General features: G+C 37.9%; 1 non-coding gene across 1 annotated transcript; it reads left to right on the top strand.

The window, feature by feature from the left end:
* Positions 1-14,514: 14,514 nt before the first annotated feature.
* On the top strand, positions 14,515-14,621 carry LOC141682214 (small nucleolar RNA R71). Its single transcript, XR_012559621.1, has one exon. It is a non-coding gene; the product is annotated as a small nucleolar RNA R71 (small nucleolar RNA).
* The last annotated feature ends 207 nt before the right edge of the window (positions 14,622-14,828 follow it).

Consider the following 14,828-nt stretch of genomic DNA (forward strand, 5'->3'; position numbering starts at 1 on the left):
TATGGAATAGAAGTGGGATTTGATTATGGGAATAATGGGAGTAATGGGTTTGATTTGGAGATGGAATTATGGGATGTGGGGGATTAAAATTCGGTTATGAATTGATTTTGGAACAAAATTCCCGTTTCCCCCCTTAAACTGCCTTTTATTTTTTTCCAAAGTCGGGACACGGCGCGGCCGCACGCTGGGACAGCGTAGGCGCGCGCTACATCTGCCAAACCGGCGCGGCTGCGCGCTGTAACAATGCGGACGCGCGGTGTTTCTATGTAAACGGCGCGGCCGCGCTCTGAGATAGCGCGGGCGCGCCAGGCTTCTGTAGTCAGACCTGTATTTTTCCAAATTTTTTGATTTTTTTGTGATTTTCTCTTTTCTTCTTGCTTCCACTACTTACTAATGTACAAAAAACTTGGGTTTCCTCCCAAGAAGCGCTTCTTTTACGTCGCTGGCTTGACGTAGAATCTTGAGATCAGGTGGACAATAAAACGGCACTAACCACCTCGCGGGTTGCCATGCCACCATAATAATGCTTCAACCGTTGACCATTTACCTTGAATGCTTGGCCCAGATCATTCTTAAAAATTTCCACCGCTCCATGTGAAAACACTTTTTTGATTATGAAGGGCCCTGACCATCTTGACTTCAATTTTCCAGGAAAAAGACGGAGATGAGAGTTGAATAAAAGAACTTGTTTCCCTGGCACAAATTTCTTGAGCACTAGACCCCGATCGTGCTACCTCTTGACTTTCTCCTTATACATCTTGTTGTTTTCATAAGCTTGAAGTCGAAACTCGTCAAGTTCATTTAATTGAAGCATCCTCTTCTTTCCAGCTGCATGCAAGTCCAGATTCAATTTCTTCAAAGCCCAATATGCTTTATGCTCGAGCTCTACAGGCAAATGACACCCTTTACCATACACCAACTGAAATGACAACATTCCCAATTGAGTCTTATATGCTATTCAATACGCCCAAACAGCTTCATCAAGCTTTAAAGACCAATCCTTCCTTGATGGACATACCACTTTCTCCAAAATGCGCTTGATCTCTCTGTTAGATACCTCAACTTGACCATTTGTCTGAGGATGATAAGTCATACCAATGCGATGATTCATATTATACCTTTTCAACATAGCAGTGAACTTGCGATTGCAAAAATGTGACCCCTCATCACTGATTATGACTCTTGGAGTTCCAAACATTGTGAATATTTGCTTGTGAAGAAAATTAAGCACCACTTTCGCATCATTTGTTGGCAACGCCTTAACTTTAACCCATTTCGACACATAATCAACGACCAACAAGATATACTGATTATTACAAGATGAGACAAATGGCCCCATGAAGTCAATTCCCCAAACATCGAAGACCTCAACCTCGAGAAGCACATTAAGAGGCATCCCATCCTTTTTAGACATATTACCCACATATTGACATCGATCACATTTCAAAACAAACTGATGAGCATCTTTAAAAAATGTTGGCTAAAAGAAACCTGCTGAAAGAACACGAGCTGCTGTCTTTTCTCCACCATAATGTCCTCCATAATCCGTTGAGTGGAAATCTCGCAAGATCCCCCCCGTTTCGCTGTAAGGAATACATCTCCTGATGATTTGGTCAGCTCCTTGGCGAAAAAGAAACGGCTCATCCCATATATACCACTTCACTTCATGAAGAAACTTCTTCCTTTAAGCCTAAGATAAGTCAGGAGGCATGATATTACTCACAAGATAGTTCACAATGTTTGCAAACCACGATTCTTCTTGCACTCCAAACAGCTGCTCATCGGGAAAAGACTCATTTATCAATGTCTTATCCAATTAAGTAGCATTAGGATTCTCTAAACACGAGAGATGGTCAACAACTTGATTTTCAGTTCCTTTTCTGTCCTTAATCTCTAGTTCAAATTCTTGGAGCAAACGAACCCATCGAATCAATCTAGGCTTCGAGTCCTTCTTTGAGAGGAGATATCGAATGGCGGCGTGAGACATCATTGAGTGGAAATCTCGCAAGATCCCCCCGTTTCACTGTAAGGAATACATCTCCTGATGATTTGGTCAGCTCTTTGGCGAAAAAGAAACGGCTCATCCCACATATACCACTTCACTTCATGAAGAAACTTCTTCCTTTGAGCATAAGATAAGTCAGGAGGCATGATATTACTCACAAGATAGTTCACAATGTTTGCAAACCACGATTCTTCTTCTTGCACTCCAAACAGCTGCTCATCGGGAAAAGACTCATTTATCAATGTCTTATCCAATTAAGTAGCATTAGGATTCTCTAAACGCAAGAGATGATCAAAAACTTGATTTTCAGTTCCTTTTCTGTCCTTGATCTCTAGTTCAAATTCTTGGAGCAAACGAACCCATCGAATCAATCTAGGCTTCGAGTCCTTCTTTGAAAGGAGATATCGAATGGCGGCGTGAGACATCATTGAGTGGAAATCTCGCAAGATCCCCCCGTTTCGCTGTAAGGAATACATCTCCTGATGATTTGGTCAGCTCTTTGGCGAAAAAGAAATGGCTCATCCCACATATACCACTTCACTTCATGAAGAAACTTCTTCCTTTGAGCATAAGATAAGTCGGGAGGCATGATATTACTCACAAGATAGTTCACAATGTTTGCAAACCACGGTTCTTCTTCTTGCACTCCAAACAGCTGCTCATCGGGAAAAGACTCGTTTATCCATGTCTTATCCAATTAAGTAGCATTAGGATTCTCTAAACGCGAGAGATGATCAACAACTTGATTTTCAGTTCCTTTTCTGTCCTTGATCTCTAGTTCAAATTCTTGGAGCAAACGAACCCATCGAATCAATCTAGGCTTCGAGTCCTTCTTTGAGACGAGATATCGAATGGCGGCGTGATCAGTGAAAACTGTCACCTTAGTCCCAAGTAGATAAGATCGAAATTTCTCAAAACCGTAGACAATAGCCAAAAGTTCTTACTCCGTAGTAGTGTAAGTCAGTTGAGCACCATTCAGAATCTTACTAGCGTAGTAGACTAAAATAAATATATTGTTCTTTCTCTGCCCAAGAACTGCTCCAACTGCATAGTCACTTGCATCACACATCATCTCAAAAGGCTCATTCCAATCAGGTGTAGTTATGACAGGTGCCGTGATTAAACTCGTCTTCAATGTCTCGAAAGTTGCAAGGCACTCGTCATCGAATTTAAAAGGAACATCTTTCTCTAACAAACTGCACAAAGGCTTTGAAAATTTCGAGAAGTCCTTGATGAAACGCCTGTAGAAACCTGCATGACTAAGAAAACTGTGAATCCCCCTGACAGAGATAGGTGGATGAAGATTCTCAATGACCCCACATTGGCCTTGTCTACCTCTAGACGCTTATTAGAAACTTTGTGCCCGAGAATAATGCCTTGACGCACCATAAAATAACATTTCTCCCAATTGAGAACCAGATTGGTCTCAACACACCTCTTGAGAACGTGTCCCAGATTCTGCAAGCATTCATCAAAAGAATCGCCAAAGACTGAGAAGTCATCCATACACACCTCCACATTCTGGCCAATCATGTTAGAAATGATGGCCATCATACATCTCTGAAATGTGGCTAGTGCACCACACAGACCAAAAGAAACTCATCTGAAGGCGAAAGTACCAAATGGACAAGTGAAGGTAGTCTTCTCCTGATCTTCTGGAGCGATACAAATCTGATCGTAACCCGAATAGCCATCCAGAAGATAATAATACTCATTACCAGCCAACCTGTCAAGCATCTGATCAATGAAGGGCAATGGAAAATGGTCCTTCCTAGTGGCTTTGTTCAGCTTCCGATAGTCCATGCAGACTCTCCACCCCTTGACTGTCCGTGTAGGAATAAGCTCATTATTCTCATTTGCTACCACAATAATGAAATAGATGTGTCCTAAGTCCAATCATTTATGATGATTGAGGAATAACTTTTATGTAATCTGTTTTGATTTCATTGATATTAATAAAAGACTTGTTTTGGTTTTATTGCGGGCTTTATCTATTTAAGTGTTTAAATAAGATATATCATAGTTTAGAGTAAAGCTTTTTATGGATTATGATGAGATCATAATAATGAGACCTAAAAGATGATAACTCTAAACTTAAATATTTCCTGGTCGTAGGATTACTAACTGGTAATTAGTAATCCGCAAAGATCGGTACATACTATGCTTACTTCATTATGAAGGATGTCTGTTCTCATAAACATTTGTGTGGTGACACTATAGCTAGTATGTAGGTGCTTATTATAGAATAAGTTCACTGAACATGACTCACACAGCTGAACAACTAATGGAGTTCACTCACGTGTCAGCAGATGTTCACATAGTGATAGTTGTACAAGTATCCTTAGACTTGAGGTCATCATAGTCATCTTGTGTACACTGAACTATACTTTGGTTTAGTTCTTAGTCTCTAGGGACAATAATAAGGGCTCTACTGGGTGTAGGAATTTGTACACGAAGATAGTGTATGATCAATAAAGGATCTACCCTTCCAGTGAAGGAAGAGAATGTTCAATGCTGATCCACTTATGCTAGTTCAGGAATCTCTGGCCAGAGTGAATGAAATTAGAAAGGAGTTTCTAATTTACATTAATTAGAACTAAGCATAGTGAATGGGAAAGCAAATGATTAAATAAGATAGGCTTGACACAAGTTTCATGCCTTGTATTTAATCGTGACATTGCAGGGTAGAAGGAATTGATTGTACGGTAACTACTCACTGAATAGGTTCTTGGTATTCTAAGCAGTGAATTCGTATTATCCGGATAGTCGCGATATGCTGAGAAGTATCCCTCACGATGTAGAATAAATATGATTAATTTATTAATTAATCATATTTAATGAATTAGAGAATTTATATAAATAATGATAAAATAGTTTTATTATTATTTATTTCTACTACCGGCTTAATATTGGACCTACAGGGTCACACCATAAAAGAGAATGATTTAATGGTGGATGAATTAATTAATAATGGCTGGTAATTATTTATTTGTGAAATAAATAATTAATTAGCATATTTAATAATTGATTAAATGATATTTAATTAATTCTTAATATTATTAATTAAGAATTTAATTTTGGAAATTAAATCAAGTGAGAGAATTATTTTTCTAAAGTGTTTAGAAAAGGGATTAATGATTAAAAGGTGATTTAATTATTAGTTAATTGGTTAATAAGAATAATCAATTAAAGGGTTAATAATAATAATATTTTATGGAAAATTTTCAGCTGAAAATTTTGCCTATAAATATACTATTATAAACCTTATTTGCCTCAACCCAAATAATTAACCCTAATTCTAAAGTAGAACAAGAGGGAGGCAACTAATTCTCTCAACCTCTTCCTCCTACATTACATTGATCTCTTGGTGGATACCGGTGGAGTGCTTCACACTTGAGGAGCAGCTGCTAGGGATTTCCGTTCATCGTTCCTGGATCGCTATTAAAGACCTCCATCTTTCCATTAACGTAAAGCTTCTTAAGGTAAACATACTGAACTACGAATTAAATATTATTTTTCGTATGGATCATGCAGAGGGTTTCGGTTTTTTAAGATTTAAATTTACGTTTTCGTTGCGTTTATGTGCTAAAAACCCTTCAATGGTATCAGAGCTACTTGCGAAAAGTTTTTAATTCGTTTATTTGTTTAACTGTTTTCGATAAATGAGCATGTACGTGATTCGCCATGATTTGATGTTGATATAATATGCTTATATATGTATGGTTTTGAATATATGATATTCATGTGAGTTATATAATCATAAGATGATTATGTAATATGTGTATATACTGATATATACATGATTTATGTTTGTTCTAATTATGAGAATCATATTAGATACGGATTCTGAATAGGCTGTTGCAGATTTGCTGAAATCTGGGTCTGGTGTCTGATTTACTCAAACGAATACCCTATTCCATAGGTAAACGATCGTCTGAACAAAACTGATAGTAAAAGCTATCAACGACTCGTCTGTAAGGCGTTTGACGTCGTTTACTGCCCGTAAACAGTGATTCTTGTTTTTTTGATGTGATTCTAATTTTTCTGATTTTTGTCATATTTTTTTTTATAATTAGATCATGGATAATATGATATGTTAAGATCAGATTATGTGTTTTAACATGCTTTTATGTGTTGTATGAGCATGGTGGATGGTTATGGCCTTTCGACCTTAATGTAATGGTTTTGGTTTTGGTTTTAAATACGACTTGCATGTCGTCAATCTTTGTAATTATAAATCTCGAATGTAACTCGAGTTATTCTTGTAAGTTCATTAGATTAGTTTTACTTTTAATCTATGTAATGTAATTGAAGACTCAAGAAGGCTATCCAATGGAGGTGATACAACGAAGAAGACGAGGGATACAAGAAGTCTAAACAAAGAAGAAGACTTATGTAATAAGTAGTTGTATTTATTTCCATCACCATATTAGATTGACCTTGATCTTTATCATGAGCTTGATAAAGATCACATAGGATGGGGCCATAACCAAACATATTTACTTTATTGTACTTTACATTTACTTGTTTATTTAATTTTAAATATGAGATATATGGCTATGTTTACCATGCGATGATAGATTTAGGTGAACTTAAATCAATATAAGGCGTGCTCTAGAAAATCTAGAATAGGAATCGTTTCTTGCCTTAACAATAATATTATGAATACAATCATGAGATTCTTGTGTTTATGAAACACATAATTAAATATGAATTTTCAATATTGAGAGAAAGGATGATTCTGTCAAAAGCAGATTTTTATCTGTAAGAAAGGGGTATTAAGTGACGCCTCTTGACAATGCTCCCCCCGATCTGGGAATCATCTGATTATCGATTATTGATTTGAAATATTTAATTTAAAAGGAAGAATCTCTTTATAATATGATTATGATTGTAATATAATATAATCCCTCTCAAATTAAATAATATCAAGTAGTAATTGGCCAATGACACAACGGGCTTATGTCGGTCATAGCCTTCCAACATGGTAGAAAGTGGTTCTTATTTTTAAATCATTGTCGTTTCGTGCTACAGCCGAGGGATTTGATTTCGAAATAAGAAATACTTGTCTATTACATAGAGATGTGTACATTGAATTATAATCTAAAGGTCGTTACGTGCTACAGCCGTGGGCCGTTGGAGACTGATTCAATTGTACGAAATGTTGGGTTAGACTTGACTTCGAATATTGAGTTTGTCGTGCTACAGCCGTGACTCAATTATTCAAGAGGCTAAAGTTTTATTAGGGAATAACATAAGATGTAATTGATAAGAGTTGTCTGCCTATTGAGCATCACATGACGTTTCGTGCTACAGCCGAAGTTGTGTGATGGAATGTAGGATCCCTATTCCCACTAGCATTATGAATGCTTAATTTTCACTTAGGGGTTGTATAAATTAGATAAACTAGTGGGAGCCACTTATGAATAAAGACCCGATTCATATAGTGTCTTAAAATGAAATTGAATATTTGCTAAGTGTTGTTATGTGTTAATCATTTAAAGATTTACTATATTCGTTATGTCTTCAGCACTATCACTCCGGAGTATACTAGATGCTCACAAGTTGACTGGTCCTAATTTTGCTGACTGGCTTCGAAACTTGAGAATTGTTCTCAGGGTTGAGAAGCTGGAATATGTGCTTGACTCACCTAAGCCTACTGAACCTGCTAGTGATGCACATAATGATGAATATGTTGTGTATCGTAAGTGGATAGATGATGCAAATGTTGCTCAATGCATCGTGCTAGCTTCCATGAACATTGAGCTACAGAAGCAACATGAGCATATGGATGCTCACACTATCCTTATGCATCTACAAGAGTTGTATGATGTGGCAGGGAGGACAGCTCGATATGAGATATCGAAGGAACTGTTCGGTTGTAGGATGCCTGAGGGATCATCTGTGAATGACCATGTACTTAAGATGATCAATTTGATTGAACGTCTTGGACAACTTGGTTTTGCCATGGATGGGGAGCTGAGCCGAGACTTGGTCTTGCAATCACTTCTGAGTTCGTTCTCGCAGTTTGTTATGAACTTTCACATGAATAAGCTGGATGTCAGCCTGCCTGAACTCCACAACATGTTGAAGACTGCGGAATCGAATTTTCCCCTAAGAAGAGTTCTGTTCTTCTAATTGGTGGAGGTTCCAATCCTAAGAAAAGGAAGAAGAACCCTTCCAACAAGAAGAAAGTAGGTGAGAAAAAGCTGGTTCCAGCAAAAGCTGAAGACCCCAAGAGCAAAGCTGTTTGCTTTCACTGTAATAAGGTGGGGCACTGAAAGAGGAACTGCAAGGTTTACCTTGCAGAATTGAAGAAGAAGAAGGGTAGTGAGACTACCGCTTCTGATTCAGGTATGTTCATGATCGAAGTTAATATGTCACTAAGTCAAATTTCTACTTGGGTATTAGATACTGCCTGTGGTTCTCATATTTGCAATTCGTTGCAGGGACTAAGGAGAAGTAGGTCTCTTGAAGAAGAGGAGGTGATTCTACGAATGGGAAATGGAGCAAGAGTTGCTGCTGAAGCTGTAGGATCATTTCATTTACATATGCCTACGGGCAAGACTATTGTTCTAAATAATTGTTATTTTGTTCCCTTGATTCTGAGGAATATTATTTCTATTCCATGGTAGACTTGGCTGGATTTTTGTTTGTTATTCAGACTAATAAATGTTCAATTCTTAGAGATAACGTTCTTTATGAAAGTGGTATTTTAAACAATGGTCTGTATGTATGTGACGCAGAGCATAATTTACTACAAATTGAACATACTAATAAAAGAAAAAGGGATGATGAAAATCTCACTTTCTTGTGGCACTGCGGACTTGGTCATATTAGTGAAAATAGACTGCGGACAATGCATAAGGAAGGGTTACTTGACCCCTTTGATTTTGAATCATATCCTACATGCGAGTCTTGTCTATTGGGTAAAATGACCAAATCTCCATTTAATGGACATGGAGAGAGGGCTACAGATTTGCTAGGATTGGTACACACAGATGTATGTGGACCAATGTCTACGCAAGTCATGGGTGGATTTTCATACATCATTGCTTTCATAGATGATTGATCTAGATTCAGATATGTGTATTTGATGAAACACAAGTCTGAAGCCTTTGAAAAGTTCAAAGAATATAAGTATAAAGTGGAGAAACAAAGCAAACATAGTATTATAACACTTCGATCAGATCGAGGTGGTGAATACTTGAATGGAGAGTTTATAGCTTATCTCAAAGAAAATGGTATAGTCTCCCAGTTGAATGGGGTATCTGAAAGGAGAAATCGAACTTTGTTAGACATGGTTCGGTCCATGATGAGCTATGCGAATCTTCTAGTATTCCTGTGTGGTTATGCATTGGAAACCTCAGCATATTTACTGAATAAGGTGCCTTCCAAATCTGTTCCTCAAACTCCATATGAGATATGGAAAGAAAGGAAACCGAGTCTTAAACACGTTAAGATTTGGGGATGTCCAGCTTATGTCAAGAAAGTTGACCCAGATAAGCTGGAATCTCGATCTGTAAAATGTAATTTTGTGGGATATCCTAAAGAGACTTTAGGGTATTACTTTTACACCGATCATCGGGTATTTTTCTCCAGACATGCTACCTTCTTGGAAAAGCAGTTTATCCTTGAAGGAAACAGTGGGAGCAAAATTGAACTTGATGAAGTTCAAGAAGCACAAACTACTACGGATCAAGTGGAAACACCTGTTTAGACTGAACAACCTTCTGTGGAACAGCCCATTCGTAGGTCAGGGAGAGTGTCTCGCCAACCTGAGAGGTATTATGGCCTTGTCATTGAGAATGACAATGAGTTGTCAATCATTGATGATGATGACCCTGTGACCTATAATGTGGATATGAGTAGTGTTGACTCAGAGAAATGGCATAGTGCCATGAAATCCAAAATGGAATCTATGTATACCAACCAAGTATGCACTCTGGTTGAGGCGCCTAAAGGTATTAAGCCTATTGGGTGCAAGTGGGTATACAAAAGAAAGATTTGAGAAGATGGGCAGGTGGAGACCTATAAGGCCAGGCTCGTGGCAAAAGGATTCAGACAAAGGCAAGGGATTGACTTTGATGAAACTTTTTTGCCTGTAGCCCTGTTAAAATCAATTCGGATTTTGCTTGCGATTGTTGATTACTACGACTATGAGATCTGGCAAATGGACGTGAAAACGACCTTCCTCAACGGGAAACTTGAAGAGGAAGTGTATATGACATAGCCAGAGGGTTTTCTTTCCAAGGGAAATGAACACCTAGTGTGTAAGCTGCTGTGAACCATATATGGTTTAAAGTAAGCTTCTCGTAGATGGAACATCCGTTTTGATGAGACAATCAAAGAGTTTGGTTTTATCAAAAACATAGATGAACCATGTGTCTACAAAAAGGTTAGTGGGAGCGCGGTAACATTTCTTGTATTGTATTGAAAGAGGAGACATCAAGAGAGTTGACACAATTAACAACGTAGCAGACCCACTCACAAAGCCACTTTCTCAAAGTCACTTTGATCGTCACAAAGACAAGATGGGTATTAGATACCAGAGTGATTGGCTTTAGTACAAGTGGGAGATTGAAAGAGATGTCTCCTAAGTCCAATCATGTATGATGATTTAGGAATAACTTTTATGTAATCTGTTTTGATTTCATTGATATTAATAAAAGACTTGTTTTGGTTTTATTGCGGGCTTTATCTATTTAAGTGTTTAAATAAGATATACCATAGTTTAGAGTAAAGCTTTTTATGGATTATGATGAGATCATAATAATGAGACCTAAAAGATGATAGCTCTAAACTTAAATATTTCCTAGTCGTAGAATTACTAACGGGTAATTAGTAATCCGTAAAGATCGGTACATACTATGCTTGCTTCATTATGAAGGATGTCTGTTCTTATAGACATTTGTGTGGTGACACTATAGCTAGTATGTAGGTGCTTATTATAGAATAAGTTCACTGAACATGACTCACACAGCTGAACAACTGATGGAGTTCACTCACGTGTCAGCAGATGTTTACATAGTGATAGTTGTACAAGTATCCTTAGACTTGAGGTCATCATAGTCATCTTGTGTACACTGAACTATACTTTGGTTTAGTTCTTAGTCTCTAGGGACAATAATAAGGGCTCTACTGGGTGTAGGAATTTGTACACGAAGATAGTGTATGATTAATAAAAGATCTACCCCTTCCAGTGAAGGAAGAGAATGTTTAATGCTGATCCACTTATGCTAGTTCAGGAATCTCTGGTCGGAGTGAATGAAATTAGAAAGGAGTTTCTAATTTACATTAATTAGAACTAAGCATAGTGAATGGGAAAGAAAATGATTAAATAAGATAGGCTTGACACAAGTTCCATGCCTTGTATTTAATCGTGAGATTGCAGGGTAGAAGGAATTGATTATACGGTAACTACTCACTGAATAGGTTCTTGGTATTCTAAGCAGTGAATTCGTATTATCCGGATAGTCGCGATATCCTGAGAAGTATCCCTCACCATGTAGAATAAATATGATTAATTTATTAATTAATTATATTTAATGAATTAGAGAATTTATATAAATAATGATAAAATAGTTTTATTATTATTTATTTCTACTACCGGCTTAATATTGAACCTACAGGGTCACACCATAAAAGAGAATAATTTAATGGTGGAGGAATTAATTAATAATGGCTGGTAATTATTTATTTGTGAAATAAATAATTAATTAGAAAATTTAATAATTGATTAAATGAGATTTAATTGATTCTTAATATTATTAATTAAGAATTTAATTTTAGAAATTAACTCAAGTGAGAGAATTATTTTTGTAAAGTGTTTAGAAAAGGGATTAATGATTAAAAGGTGTTTTAATTATTAGTCAATTGGTTAATAAGAATAATCTATTAAAGGGTTAATAATAATAATATTTTATGGAAAATTTTCAGCTGAAATTTTTGCCTATAAATATACTATTATAAACCTTATTTGACTCAACCCAAATAATTAACCCTAATTCTAAAGTAGAACAAGAGGGAGGCAACTAATTCTCTCAACCTCTTCCTCCTCAATTACATTGATCTCTTGGTGGATACCGGTGGAGTGCTTCACACTTGAGGAACAACTGCTAGGGATTTTCGTTCATCGTTCTTGGATCGCTATTAAAGACCTCCATATTTCCATTAACGTAAAGCTTCTTAAGGTAAACATACTGAACTACGAATTAAATATTATTTTTCGCATGGATCTTACGGAGGGTTTCGATTTTTTAAGATTTAATTTACGTTTTCGTTGCGTTTATGTGCTAAAAACCCTTCAAATAATTCCACATTTCTTTAGCACACATTGAACCGGGCTTACCCATGAACTGTCAGATATAGGATAGATGATCCCTGCATCTAGCCACTTCAGAATTTCCTTCTTCACTACTTCTTCATGATAGGATTAAGTCTTCTTTGCTGCTCGACTATAGGATTGCTACCTTCCTCTAGCAGAATTTTATGCATACAGTAAGAAGGGCTGATCCCCTTGATGTCTGCTATAGTCCATCCAATTGCCGACTTGAACTCTCTCAGAATCCTCAAAAGCTTTTCCTCATCACTACCTGAAAGGTCAGATGCAATAATAACAGGCAGAGTAGATGCATCACCTAAAAATGCATACCTCATATGCTCAGGTAAAGGCTTAAGCTCAAGAGCTGGAGGTTCCTCAATTGAAGGCTTGAGGTGTTTAGGAGCTTTCTTCAATTCCTCCATTCCAAGAGATTCGAAAGGCATGCCAATCTTCCTTTTCTAGGGAGAAGCATTCAAATACTGCAATTGCTCTTCACCTTCGTCATCTTTACTGTCTGAATTCCCCAATAAGGCTTTTTATAAGGAATCGGGCCTTAGCAATTGATCAAGTTCCGATGTGACCACCGAATCGCCAACTCCACTTTTAATCACTCCTCATTATCAGTAGGAAATTTCATAGCATTGAACACGTTAAAAGTAACATCCTGATCCAGCACTCGCATTGTAAGCTCACCCTTCTGCACATCGATCAAGGTCCGGCCAGTTGCCAAGAAAGGTCTTCCCAAGATTACGGGAATCTTCTTATCCTCCTCGAAATCAAGAATTACAAAATCAGCAGGAAAGATGAGTTTATCAACCTTGACCAAGACATCCTCCACAATACCTCGCAGATATGTAATAGAACGGTCGGCCAACTGCAAAGTCATATAAGTTGGATTGGGATCAGGTAAGTCTAACTGCTTGAAGATTGACAAAGGCATCAGATTGATGCTAGCTCCCAAGTCACATATGCATTTGTCAAAAGACACTTTTCCAATAGTACATGGAATAGTGAAGCTTCCTGAATCTTTAAGCTTTAGAGGCAACTTCTGCTGGAGCACAACACTGCATTCCTCCATGAGAGCGACAATCTCTAAATCATCTAGCTTAACCTTCCGAGATAGAATACCTTTCATAAACTTTGCATAACTAGGCATCTGGTTGAGAGCCTCAGCAAAAGGTATGTTGATATGAAGTTTCTTGAACACCTCTAGAAACTTCTCAAATTGCTTATCCAGCTTTTTCTTCTACAGTCGCTTAGGAAAAGGCGGTGGAGGATAGATCTGTTTCTCCCCTGTATTACCCTCAGGCAGAGTGTGCTCAACAGTAGTCTTCCTTGGTTCCACTTCTTAATCCTGCTGCTTTGCTTCTTTCTCAGCCCCAGCTTCTTCAGTCAACTCTTGAGTTTGTTCCGGATTCGTAACCTTCCCAGACCTCAAAGTGATTACCTTTACATGCTCCTTAGCTTCCTTCTTTCCCGGCACTTCAGTGTCACTATGCAATGTACCAGGTTGATGATTTAGCAAAGCATTGGCAATTGGCCCAATTTGATTTTCCAAGGTCTTGATAGAAACAACTTGACTCTTGCACATAAGCTTCAACTCCTCTAATTCATATTTTTCATTAGCTGGTTGCAGCTGAAGTTATTGTCTTGGTGCATACGGCGGTTGCTGAAAACCAGGGGGTTGTACTGCTTAGCTGGATACTGCTGATAAGGCTATTAGACCGCATTCTGAGCGTTGTTCCAACTGAAATTAGGATGATTGCGGCTGTTAGGATGATAGGTTGTTGGCACAGATTGCTGCGATCGCTGGAAGTTGCTCACGAACTGAGCTGATTCACTATAAATTGCGCACTAATCAGTCTCAAGGGCACCAGCACAAAACTCACAGATACTAGTGATTTGATTAACTCCATAATTAGCCAAAGTGTCCACCTTTATTGTCAAAGCCTTAAGTTGGGCAGCGATAGCAGTTGCTGTGTCCAACTTCAGAATTCCTACTACTTTCCCCTGAGTCAGTCTCTGGGAAGGATTTTGGTACTCATTAGCAGCCATCGGTTCCATAAGTTCATAGGCTTCATTGTATCTCTTAGCCCACAAGGCTCCTCCTAATGCTGCATCAATCATGGGCCTAGAAGTAGGACCCAATCCATTGTAGAAGCAGTTATTAATCATCCAATCAGGCATGCCATGGTGTGGGAACTTCCTTAGCATCTCCTTATATCGATCCCAAGCCTCACACAAAGATTCTCCAGTTTGCTGCGCGAACTGGGTAAGAGCATTCCTGATTGCTTCAGTCTTCGCCATGGGGAAGAATTTAGTGAGAAACTTTTGAGCAAAATCTTCCCAAGTTGTGATAAACCCTACTGGTAGAGAGTGTAACCAGCACTTAGCTTTGTCCCTTAGAGAGAATGAGAAGAGTCGTAGCTTGATAGCATCTTCAGTCACATCATTGAATTTGAAAGTGTCGTAGATCTCGATGAAATCCCTGATGTGCAT

Source organism: Apium graveolens, chromosome 1 (genome assembly GCF_009905375.1).
Source record: "Apium graveolens cultivar Ventura chromosome 1, ASM990537v1, whole genome shotgun sequence".
NCBI lineage: Eukaryota > Viridiplantae > Streptophyta > Magnoliopsida > Apiales > Apiaceae > Apium > Apium graveolens.